The sequence below is a fragment of the Schistocerca nitens genome, chromosome 5 (genome assembly GCF_023898315.1).
Source record: "Schistocerca nitens isolate TAMUIC-IGC-003100 chromosome 5, iqSchNite1.1, whole genome shotgun sequence".
NCBI lineage: Eukaryota > Metazoa > Arthropoda > Insecta > Orthoptera > Acrididae > Schistocerca > Schistocerca nitens.
The window spans coordinates 806,334,674-806,348,966 of record NC_064618.1 but is presented as its reverse complement, the minus strand read 5'-3'; the positions used below and the strand labels follow the sequence as shown (position 1 = coordinate 806,348,966).

Below are 14,293 nucleotides of genomic sequence, written 5' to 3'. Positions count from 1 at the left end.
AAGTTAGATATAGTGGGAATTAGTGAAGTTCGGTGGCAGGAGGAACAAGACTTTTGGTCAGGTGATTACAGGGTTATAAATACAAAATCAAATAGGGGTAATGCAGGAGTAGGTTTAATAATGAATAAAAAATAGGAGTGCGGGTTAGCTACTACAAACAGCATAGTGAACGCATTATTGTGGCCAAGATAGACACAAAGCCCATGCCTACTACAGTAGTACAAGTTTATATGCCAACTGGCTCTGCAGATGATGAAGAAATTGATGAAACGTATGATGAGATAAAAGAAATTATTCAGGTAGTCAAGTGAGACGAAAATTTAATAGTCATGGGTGACTGGAATTCGAGAGTAGGAAAAGGGAGAGAAGGAAACATAGTGGGTGAATATGGATTGGGGGAGAGAAATGAAACAGGAAGCCGTCCGGTAGAATTTTGCACAGAGCATAACTTAATTATAGCTAACACTTGGTTCAAGAATCATAAAAGAAGGCTGTATACACGGAAGAATCCTGGAGATACTAGAAGGTATCAGATAGATTATGTAATGATATGGCAGAGATTTAGGAACCAGGTTTTAAATTGTAAGGCATTTCCAGGGGCAGATGTGGACTCTGACCACAATCTATTGGTTATGAACTGTAGATTAAAACTGAAGAAACTGCAAAAAGGTGGGAATTTAAGGAGATGGGACCTGGATAAACTGACTAAACCAGAGGTTGTACAGAGTTTCGGGGAGAGCATAAGGGAACAATTGACAGGAATGGGGGAAAGAAATACAGTAGAAGAAGAATGGGTAGCTCTGAGGGATGAAGTAGTGAAGGCAGCAGAGCATTCAGTAGGTAAAAAGACTAGGACTAGTAGAAATCCTGGGGCATCAGAAGAAATATTGAATTTAATTGATGAAAGGAGAAAATATAAAATTGCAGTAAGTGAAGCAGGCAAAAAGGAATACAAACGTCTCAAAAATGAAATCGATAGGACGTGCAAAATGGCTAAGCAGGGATGGCTAAAGGACAAATGTATGGATGTAGAGGCTTATCTCACTAGGGGTAAGATAGATACTGCCTACAGGAAAATTAAAGAGACCTTTGGAGAAAAGAGAACCATTTGTGTGAATATCAAGAGCTCAGATGGAAACCCAGTTCTAAGCAAAGAAGGGAAAGCAGAAAGATGGAAGGAGTATATAGAGGGTCTATACAAGGGTGATGTACTTGAGGACAATATTATGGAAATGGAAGAGGATGTAGATGAAGATGAAATGGGAGATAAGATACTGCGTGAAGAGTTTGACAGAGCACTGAAAGACCTGAGTTGAAACAAGGCCCCAGGAGTAGACAACATTCCATTAGAACTACTGATGGCCTTGGGAGAGCCAGTCCTGACAAAACTCTACCAGCTGGTGAGCAAGATGTATGATACGGGCGAAATACCCTCAGACTTCAAGAAGAATATAATAATTCCAATCCCAAAGAAAGCAGGTGTTTTACCGAACCATCAGTTTAATAAGTTACGGCTGCAAAATACTAACGCGAATTCTTTACAGACGAACGGAAAAACTGGTAGAAGCCGACCTTGGGGAAGATAAGTTTGGATTCCGTAGAAATGTTGGAACACGTGAGGCAATACTGACCCTATGACTTATCTTAGAAAATAGATTAAAGAAAGGCAAACCTACATTTCTAGCATTTGTAGACTTAGAGAAAGCTTTTGACAATGTTGACTGGAATACTCTTCTTCAAATTCTGAAGGTGGCAGGGGTAAAATACAGGGAGCGAAAGGCTATTTACAATTTGTACAGAAACCAGATGGCAGTTACAAGAGTCAAGGGGCATGAAAGGGAAGCAGTGGTTGGGAAGGGAGTAAGAGAGGGTTGTAGCCTGTCCCAGATGTTATTCAATCTGTATATTGAGCAAGCAGTGAAGGAAACAAAAGAAAAATTCGGAGTAGGTATTAAAGTCCATGGAGAAGAAATAAAATCTTTGAGGTTCACCAATGACATTGTAATTCTGTCAGAGACAGCAAAAGACTTTGAAGAGCAGTTGAACGGAATGGACAGTGTCTTGAAAGGAGGATATAAGATGAACATCAACAAAAGCAAAACGAGGATAATGGAATGTAGTCAAATTAAGTCGGGTGATGCTGAGGGAATTAGATTAGGAAATGAGACACTTAAAGTAGTAAAGGAGTTTTGCTATTTCGGGAGCAAAACAACTGATGATGGTCGAAGTAGAGAGGATATAAAATGTAGACTGGCAATGGCAAGCAAAGCGTTTCTGAAGAAGAGAAATTTGTTAACATCGAGTATAGATTTAAGCATCAGGAAGTCGTTTCTGAAAGTATTTGTATGGAGTGTAGCCATGTATGGAAGTGAAACATGGACGATAAATAGTTTGGACAAGAAGAGAATAGAAGCTTTCGAAATGTGGTGTTACAGAAGAATGCTGAAGATTAGATGGGTAGATCACATAACTAATGAGGAGGTATTGAATAGAATTGGGGAGAAGAGGAGTTTGTGGCACAACTTGACTAGAAGAAGGGGCCGGTTGGTAGGACATGTTCTGAGGCATCAAGGGATCACAAATTTAGCATTGGAGGGCAGCATGGAGGGTAAAAATCGTAGAGGGAGACCAAGAGATGAATACACTAAGCAGATTCAGAAGGATGTAGGTTGCAGTAAGTACTGGGAGATGAAGAAGCTTGCACAGGATAGAGTGGCATGGAGAGCTGCATCAAACCAGTCTCAGGACTGAAGACAACAACAACAACAACAACAACAACAACAGTGACGAAGAATTGGCTAGGAACCAGTGATTAATGTCCCCAAGTATTTTATTAGTTGACCTTTCTAAGACTACACTTGATTTGCTATTTATTGCAATTTTTGTATCATCAGCAAACAAAACGAACTTGGCTTCTGGTAATGTTACTGATGACAGGTCACTGATATACACAAGGAAAAGGGCCCTAAAATGGAACCTTGTGGGACACCACACGTAATTAGTTCCCAGTTGGATGATGCCTGATAGCTTGATACATGTCTCTTTCCTAATAACACCCTTTGTTTCCTGCCAGAGATATAAGATTTGAACCATTTTGCAGCATTTCCTGTTATACTATAATATTCTAATTTACTTAAAAGGATATTGTGATTTACACAGTCAAATGCCTTTGATAGATCACAAAATATACCAGTTGCCTGCAATTTTTTGTCTAATGAATTAAGCACGTTTTCACTGTAAGTGTAGATAGCCTTCTCAATATCAGAACCCTTTACAAATCCGAACTGTGACTTTGACATTAGATTATTTGAGTTAAGATGGTTATAAAGCCAATTGTACATTACTTTTTCTAAAATTTTTGAGAATGCTGGCAAAAGTGAAATTGGACAGAAATTTGATGCTATTTCTTTATCTCCCTTCTTAAACAGTGGCTTAACTTCAGCATATTTCAACCATTCAGGAAATATTCCACTGATAAATGACTGGTTATACAGATAGCTTAATATGTTACTTAACTCAGAATCACATTCTTTAATTAACTTTGTTGATATTTCATCATGCCCACTAGATGTTTTTGATTTTAAAGATTTTATGATGGATATTATTTCTGCTGGGGTAGTGAGGGTCAAATTCATATTATGGAAATTACTTGAATTGTCTGGTCTGAAGTATTCCATAGCAGCATCTACAGAACCTGACAATCCCATCTTGTCAGTAACAGTTATAAAATGTTTGTTAGAAAGTTCTGCAACACTATACATGTCTGTCACCAATGTATCATTTACTCTTAATGCTATTTGTCCCTCTTCATGTCTGGTTCTACCGGTCTCCTCCTTCACTATATCCCATATAGTCTTTATTTTGTTTTCTGATATGACTATATTTTCCTTGTAATATATTTGCTTTGATATCCGTATTACAGTCTTTAATATTTTGCAGTATTTCTTGTAATGTGCTATAGCATCAACATCGGAACTTTTTCGGATTGGCACATACAGTTTTCTTTTTGTTTTACAAGAAACCCGTATTCCTTGAGTAATCCACGACTTCTTTGTAGACTTTACTCTGACCTTGGTAAGTTTACGGGGAAAACCGTGTTCGAATGAGGTAAGCACTTTATTAGCAAAAGTGTTATATTTTTCATTCAATTTAAGGTGAAAGGATATCAATGATACATTCACTGATGACACTGCTATCCCCAGTGAAAGTGAAAAAGAATTATAGGATCTGCTGAATGGAATGAACTGTTTAATGAGAACAGAATATGGATTGAGAGTAAATCAGCAAAAGATGAAGGTAATTAGAAACAGCAGAAATAAGAACAGTGAGAAACTTCACATCAGGAATGGTGATCATGAAGTAGATGAAGTTAAGGAATTCTGTTACCTGAGTACCACAATAACAAATGACAGATGAGCAAGGAGGGCATAAAAAGCAGATTAGCACTGGCAAAAATGGACATTCCTGGCCATGAAAAGTTTATTAGTGTCAAACACAGGCCTTCATTTGAGGAACATATATCTGATAATATATGCTGAGGCACGGCATTGTATGGTGGTGCAACATAGACTGTGTGAAAACCAGAAACAAAGATAACAGAAGAATTTGGGATGTGGTGCTACAGAAGAATGTTGAGAAGTACGTGGACTGATGAGGTAAGGACTGTGGAGATTCTCTGAAGAATTGGCGAGGAAAGGAATGTATGGAAAACACTGATAAGGAAAAGGGACAAGTTGGCATGACATCTGTTAAGACTTCACGGAATGGCTTCCATGTTACTATAGGGAGCTGAAGAGTGTAAAAACTGTAGAGGAAAACAGACTGGAATGCATCCAGCAGTCAACTGAGAATGTAGGTTGCAAATGCTACTCTGAGATTGAAAAGTTGGCACAGGCGAGGAATTTGTGGTGGGTCGCATCAAACCAATCAGAAGACTTAAAAAAAAAAAAAAAAAAAAAAAAAAAAATTCTAATTTGATTAGATGGACTGATGCAGCCTGCAAATAATGTAGGTGCGCATTTCTTATCATCATTTGACCTCCGATACAGGAATGCTAAATACAAATGGATGTAACTTAGCATCTTGTTACTACATACCTATTCATCCCGTTACTACATACCTATTCCAGATATATAATGTAATTCCTTGCCATTTCATAGTGTTTTCCCTGTATCTTTCATACCATCATGGTCAACTAGTGACATTTACTATTAGGGTATGTGACAAAAATGACTGGAAAACTACAAGGATGAAAAATGAAAAGGGATTCAGGAATTCAAGAAAAGTTTGCAAAATACAGACTGGAAAGCTGACAAAACACCCCTTGTGTGAAAAATATAAATCCTGGAAGATTAATAGGCTATTCAGAAAACCTGTTTTCCTATAATCTAACCAGAGGAAACAGATCAAATGCATCTAAACTCTGGGTTACTAATGGAATCACAATATCAAATAGATTTAAGAGAAGATTACTTTCCATCACGGGACACTGAGGATGACAGGGTTCAATCAATTTACAAAGTGCTATGTAAAATTTTAAGCAATGGCATCAGAACATCAAAATTTATGTAGAGGGTGATTATAAATCAATATCGGGGTTTTAATGCTTTATAATATTTATTATATTAAACTTACAGTTATAAATGATGTCAAATGAAAGAGCAACTCAAACAGTTTCACCAAGAACCTTATAAATGTTCAATGAGAGGACCATTTGTCACATGGCACACATCAAGTCTAGAGCTGAGTTCTTCCCAAGCGTTGATAAGTGTGTTTTCAGTGATTGTAGCAACAGCTGCTTCAATCCAGTTTCTTAATTCAGGGAGGTCTGCTGGTAGCGGAGGCACATACACATGATCCTTGATGAAGCCCCCAAAGGAAAAAATCGCACGGTGTTAGGTCAGGTGAATGTGGAGGCCATGCAAAGCAAGCCCTGTCACTGGGCCCCTTGCATTTAGGAGGAACTCGACTGTAGACTTGATGTGTGCCATGTGACAAATGGTGCTCACATTGAACATTTATACGGTTCTTGGTAAAACTGTTTGAGTTGCTCTTTCATTTGCATATCATTTATAACTGTAAATTTAATCAGGTAATAAATATTAGAAAGTGTTAAAACCCCGATATTCATTTATTAACACCCTGTATTTTCAAGAGAAAATAAGTTCCTCCCTCAACAAGATAATGATTGTTTGGAATAAAATGAAAAGGAGACAGGAGAAACAAATCAAGAAAATTAAGAAGTTTCATGAAAGGTAGATAATGAAATGTAAAAAAAAGTCCCAAAACTGCAGATACCTTTAATAACAGTTTTATGGCAGAGCAGATAATTTTACTTTCAAAACTTCCTTAATAGGTATTGTATAAACCTTAATAAATAGCCTATAGTTTCTACAAAAAGCCTTCCAAAACAAGTTGTTTTGAATTGAAGTGCTTCCTACATTTCCAAAAGAAATTTTTATTATTATACATTGTCTTAAATATATGTTTCAGTGGTTACTAAGGGTGAAATCAGTCATAAAATAATGATATGTTCTCAGCTGAACTTAGCAATACACTGACATACTTATGTAATGAATTTTCCCGTAACAGTTCTATCCCAGAGACAAAAATATCCCAGAGCCACTTCGCAAAACAGGGTAACAAAGGATCAGTAAAAAATAATTGACCCATCACATTACTGTCAATATTTTCAAAAATTTCTGAGAAGATGCCTCTACAAGAATTTAGATGAGTTAGTATTAGTCCAGATACGAGACTGATAGACGGGTATAAAATATATCACTTTAAATGTCATGCAGATAATGTGGTGGAGTTTTGAGACTGAGGGCAACTTCTCCTCCAACACTGAAGACTATCTTCAAATTAACTCTTAAATTTAATGCTTTATGTTGTTTCATAGTTAGAATTAGCACTGTAATCCAACAGTTTTTTCACAATGTTAAGTCGATGAACTGAACTGCAGTTCAATGCACATCTTTGACTTCTTTCTAGATTTCAGGCACTATGTAGGATCAATGGAATATGGCTAATCATGAATAATAAACCACCAATAAGGGAAGAGAGAGAACACAGGTTTGAATTCTGAAGTCTATAAATAATTGTTATTCCAATTTCAATGTGTACTTGTCTTCTGACCCAGGATTTTATCCATTATTTCTATCTACCTTTATTCAGTCACTATACAGCTTTCCTATTTCTTGCCCACTTATCTCACAATCAACTGTTTACACATTAAAAAGCATCTTCTGTTTCTACACTGTCATTCCAGTTCCACACAGTTTTGTTTGAATCTGATAAATAGTAATATTTTATTGGACAGTCTTTGAACATAATAATTTATCTTAATCTATAAGTAACTGTTTCAAATTATCAGCAAACTTAATAGAAAACACTGTCTCCTGTTTTATGAATTTGTGACTGCTTTCACTGCAATTCCTCTCAACCTCACTACTTCCCACAAAACATGTCTAAATCTGATGCAAGCCATGTCATTACAGTTAAAATTATTTCACATTTTCCTCAATTTCCGAGCATATACACATTCATATTTATTAAAAAATTTAATAGAAAAGGAGTAGTTAACTCCAATGTACCAAGCACACTTAGTATCAGTAACCAAGCTTTTGAATATAGCTTGTGCTCAATATTGAGCTCCTGTCCTTTGAGCTGTTTCCTCAATTCATTCTTATATCCTCCCTTATTTCCAATTTGCAACTCTTATACAATTACTCAGTTTTTCTCATTTTGTACCACAGTGGTTACCACACCAATAGTCTATGTATATAGATCTTTAGCCGTATTACATCACACAGTCCACATTTTTTCTTATACGCTGCAAAATATCTCCCACAGCATAAAATGCATTAATATAATACAGGGTAAACAACAGAAATATCTGGTAACATGAAATGGTAATTTACCTTGCAAAGACAACTACATTAACTCTAGACTCTTCAGATCTGTCTCGATACTTGAATGGTCCTAAAGCCACCTGAAACATTAAAAAAAAAATTTCAACTGGAATCAAATTATGGCAATGTCACATTACATGATTCATACAGACACACATATTGCGAAGTGAGTTGTCAACAGGAACTTACTTAATTGGAATTTATAGCATACACAGCATGTTACATAGCAGGCATAATGGTGTGGCAGAAATAATCAGCTAAATTATTGGAAATATTAAGCATAAAGGTCTAATTAGACATGGTTATCAATCAAGATATTATGTAACTAGTTATAAACTATGTAACAATGCAGAACTGTGTAAAAACACAAATGGAGGGACACTGTACATAGAATACAAGGAACACTCTAATGACTTTACTTAAATTTCTGTATACAAGCAATGAAAATGTATGGCACCACAGTCAACATAAAAACAAACTAATTTCCAAAAGGTAAAAGAATAGTTCAAACATCTCTAAAAACTGGTTTTATTTAGCAGTGAATTCGACAGCAAAATATTGCATCAAAATTTCTTTTATATTTGGCATGACAGCTTCACAAATCAGCCAAAATTTGTCTATCTGTCAAAAATACACACCAATTGCCACACCTATATTGCCATACAGTTCCATATTTTGAGTTTTAAAGGAACACACATCATTTGAGAATTTGTTCCAAATTTTCTAATGACATTCCTGTATGATATGTATATTTAAACTACTGTCCTACAATATTAACCAGAATGTTGTATAGATCTTTATTTTCTTTTAATTGGGTTGTTGGCTCCATGTGTAAATACATAACTACAGATTTTCATTTTCTGGTACTGAAGACTTCAATCCTTGGTAAAGCATATATGCCCACACTTTGGCAGCAGCTGGGATTGGATTCCACACTAAACACAGCTTTGACCGTAACGGTCTTGGTGAGCCAGTTTACTTGCACCATTTGGTCATTGCACTGTCTCAAGTACCATATAAACTAATAAATCAAACTGTTCAACATAAATTGCCTGTAACAAACTATCCGTAAGTCTGTTTAGGTAGTGACATCAATAGAATGTATGACTGAATTCATGTTCCTACAAAAATGTGCACAACATACGTAAATATAAGATTTCATAAATCACCGAGTTCAGAATACACTCAAAAATGTATTGTTTGTTTTTCCCCAGCATGAATTTATTGCTCGACTATTTGGAATACGTTTATCAGCCACAACATCCTTTTCAGATAGGTATACATGAAAACAATTAACTACTAAAGGTACAGTTGCAGAGAGCTCATCTACACAGGCTATTTTTCACGGTCAGAAAATATATTGTTTATTGTTGTTTGCTTTCTTGGAAGTCAAGTGCTCTCATTCTCAAATACTGGAGGAATGTAGTCCTGGTATTTGCATGCCATGGTTTACATTGCCTCAAAACAGTTTCATGTTGCATTGATCATTTTGCACAATAGATTGTAATGATGTGGGAAGAGTCATTTTACATTCACATTGCAAATTAATTCATACATATGGTTACATTCTGAACATGTCTAATTTCCTTTCTTTGCTTTCATAAAGAAAGGAAAACAAAGGTTCTATCTACCACCTTTTTACACATTATAGTAATAGAAATTCTTCTCTGGAATAGGAGCTGTCAGAGAGAAACTTTCTGGTGTGTGTGTGTGTGTGTGTGTGTGTGTGTGTGTGTGTGTGTGTGTCCCTTCCAAATTTTGCTTCGCAGCCTGTCAGATACAACTAGGTAAGTGATTAAAAACTTTTGTCGCAGCATTGTGCTCCCCTTTTTCTACTAAAGACAAAGACCATAATGTGGGGTAATTATGTACAGCATTGTTCCTTTTGAACTATAGTGGATTACCTGCAACAAACTCCATGAGGGGATAAATATACTATGAAGCAGTAGTCAGCATGTCCAACTGAAACAGATGCCTACAATATGATCGTGGGCAAGTACCACACATTATTCTTACAGCATGTTTTGGCGTAAGAGTTGTTACCCCAGAACATTATTCCATATGACTTTACTGAATGAAAATAAGCAAACCATGTCAACTTATTGATTTGTCTCTTCCCAAGATTTGCAATGATTGTAAGTGCAAATGTGGCTGAACTAAGTTGTTTTAGCAGTTCCAAAAAGTGCTGCTTCTAATTTAAATTCTAATCAATAAGGACACAAGAATTTTGAAGTTTCCACCATATTATTTCCTCACTGTGTGTTACTCTTATCACTGGTGTAGTACCCCTAGATGTGCAGAAATGAATATGTTGTCTCCTTTGAAAATAGAGTGAGAGACCACTCGTAGAAAACCAATCGATAATACCTTTAAGAATTTTGTTTACTATCTCTTCTGTTTCTGTACGTATATTTGGATTGATCAATAGTAGTGTCACCTGCAAAAAGAACTTAATTCTGCTTCTTGTATATTACACAGAAGATCTTTTACATATATGAGGAGCAACAGTTGACCCAAGATTAAGGTTTGGAGAACCCCTTTGCTCCCCAGTTAGAATAATGTCCCCAGACTAGATTGGTTAATTTACTAAGTACAACTTTCTGCATTCTTTTGGTCAGATATGACCGTATCCATTGGTTGATTATGCCATCAATCCCATAAAACTTCAATTTACCTAGGAAAATACAGCACATCACATTCAAACGCCTTAGATACGTCACAGAAAACACCAAGCCAGCCTATTTTATTATTTAATGCTTATAAAATCTGGCTAGTGAACATGTAAATAGCATTCTCAGTAGAGCAACCCTTCTGGACCCCGAATTGTGATTTGCTCAGGACATAAGGCACTCTTATTTATCCTGACAGTGCATCATGAACAGAGAGAGCTTTTGTTACTGGGTGAACAGTTATTTTCTCACACTGAGCTTCATCAAAAGGAAATATTGTCAATTAGGGTCCTACTGTCTTTATCAAACTGTTTGGAAAGTTAACTAATGAGATCAAATTGTAGGATCTACGTTAAAGTTTCCATATCATTTTTGCTATCAGAATCCTTTAGAAAATTTACATTGAAGTCACCAAAGACTTAACAGCTTGCTGCTGTCTGACAAATAGCGCAATTAAGAACCCAGATTTCTCAAACAGTTCAGAATTTCTCAGTTGGAATATATATACATTTACAATTAACAGTGATCTGCTCTGTCTTAAATCCTTTTCCCATGTTAGTTGTGCATGAGTAATATGCTACAGTGTAATCTTTTATATGTAACTTATCTAAACTTGGGGTTACTTTGTGTTCAGACAGGCAAAGGATGTCATCTTTTCAGAGCTATCTATATTTTTAAAACGGATAAGAAGCTCTTCTGCCTTATTACTCAATCCTACAATAATTTGATGAAATAAAACAACCTTGCTTTTCTGTATATTTGTATCATTTTGAGAGGAGCTTCTACTATTTTCACTTCTTTCTGGACAGGGTGCCTGAATCCAGATTCTAGTGCCTCTCCGACACCAGCAACCAGAGAGATACACAGTTTCTATCTGTAATACATACTTGTCTTTTGGAGTTAAACTTTTAACGTAACATTATACCTCTTTATGATTAGAGTATAACAGCAATTTAAATTTTTAAATTCAGTCAATAAATATATTGCAAATTGAAAGTCAAATTACTGCTGCCCCTGGATGCTGTAACGTGGCAACCTACAAATGGACTTTGGTTAATTTGTCCTAGGTTAGTCACTTAGTGATATTGATCTACAAAATCAGCTACCACTTTGTCAAATCAAATTCCCTGGAGCAACAAGATGGCATTATTACACAATCCTCACTTTCCAAAAATTCTAAAACCAATTAAATGAAAGTGACCTGCAGCTGGTTGGTGCTCATTTACCACCACCTAGAGGTAGATAAAAATGTTATTGCTCATTTAGTCCAGTTAAAAAACTGGCAAAATCTCAAAAGCGGCTCCAGCCCTGCTAAACACCTGCATACACAATTCTATATAGAGCCTAACAAGCACTCATATGTTCCTGGGTTTATGTATTTTTATCCTAACTGCAACATTATATGGTTAAGTCTGTAGCATATGTGGTCACTTTCATACTAATGCCTTACACCAGAAATTTCATGAAAGAGCTGATAATGTCATTTCAACTATTCCATTAGATGGCACTGCCTTCTTGCTAATAAAGTAAACTGGCTAGCTCATACAACAAACACACGAGTATAGAGTGACATCAAAAGCAGTTTTGGCTGAAGTCAACTTTCGGTCACTTGAAAGCTAATCTCTTCTTAGTACTCAGATACTGTCCATATTCATTTCTAATACTTATTCTGTGACAAAACTGCAGTGTACTCCATTTTTGGTCCCGGGCACACACAACCGGTAGTCCACTATTTTTCGTTTCTTCCTCTCTAATGAGGATGGTTGCTTTTTAAAATTCATGTCAGTCAATAGAGTCAGTGCTATTCATAAAGGATCACATCCCTAAGAGTGATCCGGCACTTTTTCTCCAGTATTTCTATTTCTGTGGTTGTCTTCAATTTGTTTTTTTATGCGTATGTAGTGCTGGCCAAACTAATACCACTTATGGCGAGTTTTGTGCTACTATCCAATGGCAAAGGTAAATTAAGACTTTTCTCATAAAATACTGTTTTATGTAAACCCCAATCTATATCGTACGAAATAAACGTGCATAATCGATCATTAAAAACTTTTGCAGTATGCCTTTGTTAAAGAAGAAAAAAAAGAAGAAAAAAAGGCAATACAGAACAGACACTTAAATTTTTTTCTGCCTATTAACACTAACAACACTTTAAAGCAGATCTGTTTTTCCACGTATACAAAAAAAACTTGAAACAGTAGCTTACAAATTAGATTGTTTCTACGATTCACTACTCCCAAATGTTTTCTGAAGTTTGCTAAATACAGAGCGTCGGTGCCGTAAAATTTATGGAACGATTCAATACTGCAAACTAAATTATACCTATACGTTTACTGTAGTTTACTAAATACAGATTGAAAATTGCGTATATTTATGGGGCACTAGACATTCAAACTATTTACACGACGCAAGCAACAAGCAGGCCCTAATGAAATCAATTTATTCAACAGTTCCATACACCGCCTGCGCAGGATAGCGAAAGCAGCCACAGTGGAATGACAAAATGGCAGTAACTTTCTCCTTGATCTACGTGACATCTTCGATAATTTGGATATAATATAACCAGGCTACTTGAAGTTGCAAGTGTTTAAAAGAACAAACTGTAAATGCTGACACGAAATACTTAGGTATAAATTCCAAAACCGTTTTGACACTTCGACTGTCAACACCAACATACGCAAATCTAACATAATCACAGTAAAATATAGGTACTATTAAAATAATCTTATTTGAAAACAAATATATCTTTTTCTTACCGGAACACTGACAGCATTACTACACTTAAAATTTAAATACAGCATTGATCAAAATTCTACCATAAAACACACAGCCATATTTAATGACCTTGATTTTGCCAAAGATGTCGTTTACTCAATCACTGTCCGACAGTCTCATTCGATGACTAACTATCGATTGTAGAAGTTATTAATTTTATTTTTATATTACACGGTCTTTCGTACTATTGAGAGATAAAGATGTGATAAAGCACGATCGAGAAATAGGCTAACTACAGTGTAACATGGGTGTGCACTGTACGATGGCAATTTATTCACCAACTAGTTATGCGGTCAAGTTGGCAACGCAAATCGAACTTGTGGGTTATTTTTGCGCGCGAAAGTTGCGATATTCAGTTGATTTCGGTCTCAGCTGAGGCAACGTCGATTGTAAACATGTGTGCGAAAAGTTGAAAATGTCAGAATTACGATCTTTTGGACACTGACTCTAGTGGTCATCGTTATGGTCTTCAAGAAATTTTTGGAAAACAGAGTTGATATTGGTACATCTAATGAAAATGTTAGTGGCAAACAGTTTACCAGCTTAAAAACAAAGTGTCAAGGTAGCACGATATCCTTATCTTAAAGTCAGTTCAATTAAGATTCAGATTTGTATTGTTTGGTCAGTAAGAAATATGTGTTTAGGAAAATGATTAGAACAACAATGTCAGTTTTCAATTTCCAAACTGCTGCATGCAGATTGGTGTAACAGTTAAGACAGAAGTATGACGCTCTTACAAAGAAACAACGCAATATTATGCCTAGCAAATGTAGTAGCGGTTGCAGACTGGTGGTGCTTGCTACATAGAAAATAAATCTCGTATGTGAAATAATAAAGTTCTAACGCAATTTAAGGTACGCTAACATATCTGCCATCTAATACAAAGAGCTGGGTGACACATGATGGTGTAGCTACTGTGATTATTATAATTTGTTG

The 14,293-nt window shown here is 35.9% G+C and overlaps 1 protein-coding gene across 1 annotated transcript in view; it reads right to left on the bottom strand.

Moving 5' to 3' along the window:
* LOC126259469 (serine/threonine-protein kinase VRK1-like) overlaps nt 1-13,433 on the bottom strand; it is an 85,847-nt gene extending 72,414 nt beyond the window's left edge. The window contains exons 1-2 of the mRNA XM_049956297.1: nt 13,339-13,433; nt 7,923-7,993 (exon numbers count right to left, since the gene is read on the bottom strand). The gene's annotated coding sequence lies outside the window, so the exon portion shown is untranslated. The remainder of the gene's footprint in view (nt 1-7,922; nt 7,994-13,338) is intronic.
* Between the last annotated feature and the right edge of the window lie 860 nt (nt 13,434-14,293).